Genomic DNA, 2,322 nt, shown 5'->3' with positions numbered 1-2,322 from the left:
GAAAGCTTGTGATTTGTCGGGAGAGGCGTGTCATAGGGTAAGCTATCTTCCAATCCAAATGTTTTGAGAATCTCGTGGACATACTTTGTCTTATGCACGTACGTCCCCGTTTTTTCTTGACTGACTTGAAGACCTAGAAAGAAGGATAACTCGCCTATTGCGCTCATTTCAAATTTTGACTTCATCACCGCCTCGAACTCACGACACAATTCTTCATTTGAAGAACCAAAAATTATGTCATCAACGTAAATTTGCACGATCAGAAAATCTCCCCCTTTCTTCAATATGAACAGTGTGGAGTCAATCGTGCCACGCGAGAACCCGTGCTCCATTAGATGTCTTGAAAAATTCTCGTACCATGCCCGAGGAGCCTGATGGAGACCGTAGAGAGCTTTGTCCAACAGATAGACTTTGTTGTCAGACCCTGGAGCTTTGAAACTCGGTGGTTGGGATACATACACAGTTTCATGCAATTTCCCATAAAGGAACGCGTTTTTCACATCCAACTGATAGACTTTGAAACACATGTGTGCTGCAAAAGCTAAAAACAAACGAATGGCTTCCAGTCTTGCCACCGGTGCATAAACTTCTGTATAATCAATCCCTTCCTCTTGATTGAAGCCTTGAACAACCAACCGTGCTTTGTTTCTGACGACAACACCCTTATCGTCTTTCTTGCACTTGAAAACCCACTTCGTGTTGATTGCATGTTGGCCCTTTGGAAGATCGACCAAATTCCACACCTTTAACTTGTCGAACTGAGCTAACTCCTCTTGCATCGCCTCACACCAAGAATTATCCTTCAGAGCCATTTGATAGTTCTTCGGATCTATTTGAGAGATAAAACATTCATGTAGGCTAAGATTGTAGATTTCTTCTTTCTTGATAGCAAAGAACAGACACTGCATCTCTGAAATACTCCTTCACGTTTGCACTCCCGCATTTGGATTCCCAATAATATTATCAACAGGATGATGAATATTTGTTCTTGGAACTGGGATTGCCGGAGCTTGAAGATTGTTTCCCAAGTTCGATTGAATCCCCCCTCAGCATTTGCATTACTACTAGAAGCTTGATCATTTCCAGAAGATGCATTAACATTTGGATATGCTGAAAAGTCAACGTAAAGATCACCACTTGTAGTTTGAGCAGCTGCATTGGGGATCTGCTCAGCAACAACTTCATTTACGATCGAAGAATCAGCGACTGGAACATTCGAAGACACATTAGTAGGAATACTTGCTCTCCAGCTCGCATCCACTTCATCTTTTTTCACAAGATGTGTGTGTACAACCTCCGAATCTTCTTCTGAAACATCAGGAAGATCAAATGAATCAAATAATTTATCATAATCATAACCGCTTTTGGGACCGAATTCGGACGGTGGAGGATCGAAACTCAAAGGAGTTATATCAAACACGATCTCCACTGTTCGCTTCTTAATGTTATAAACACGTTTGTTTGGAGTTCCATTGGCATATCCCAAAAAGAACCCAACTTCTCCAACTTCCCCCATTTTAGGAGTATCTTTGGTGCGTTTGATAACACACTTGATCCCAAAAGGTTGAAAACCAGATAGGTTCGGTTTCCTGTTTTCAAGCAATTCATAACACGTTTTATCTTCTCTTTTGACCGTAAGCACATGATTTAACACATAACATGCAGTGTTAACCGCCTCGGCCCAGAAGAAAATTGGCAATTTTGATTCAGAAAGCATAGTGCGGGCCGCCTCAATTAGGGTGCGATTCTTCCGTTCTGCAACTCCGTTCTGTTGAGGAACATATAGAGTGCTGAACTGATGAACTATTCCCATTTCCAGACATAACTCATCCATATAATGATTTTTAAACTCAGTGCCGTTGTCACTTCTGATTTTCATAATAGGAAGTGAATAATTTTTCTCAAGTTGTTTGAACAAGTCTCTTAAAATACCAGCAGTTTGGTCCTTTGTTTTTAAGAAAAATACCCACGAGTATCGTGAGAAATCGTCAGTGACAACTAGGCAATAAGACATCCCACCAATGCTAGCAACATGGATTGGGCCGAAAAGATCCATGTGAAGCAATTCAAGTGGTTTTTGGATTGAGTTAACAGTTTTCGGTTTGTGAGGCTTTCGTTTGATTTTTCCTTTTTCACATGATTCACATTTGTTGTGTATATTGAAACTACGTAAAAGAACCCCCAACACTAAGTTGTTTTTCACTAAGTGGTTCATTTTTCGCAGATGCACGTGGCCCATTCTCCTTTGCCAGAGATACGATTGATCTTCAGTCGCCTTCGAAAGTAGACATGTCACTGGAGCAGACGAGTTAACCAACGGGC

Source organism: Helianthus annuus, chromosome 17, assembly GCF_002127325.2.
Source record: "Helianthus annuus cultivar XRQ/B chromosome 17, HanXRQr2.0-SUNRISE, whole genome shotgun sequence".
In the NCBI taxonomy this organism is placed as follows: domain Eukaryota; kingdom Viridiplantae; phylum Streptophyta; class Magnoliopsida; order Asterales; family Asteraceae; genus Helianthus; species Helianthus annuus.
Note: the sequence above shows the minus strand (reverse complement) of the source record.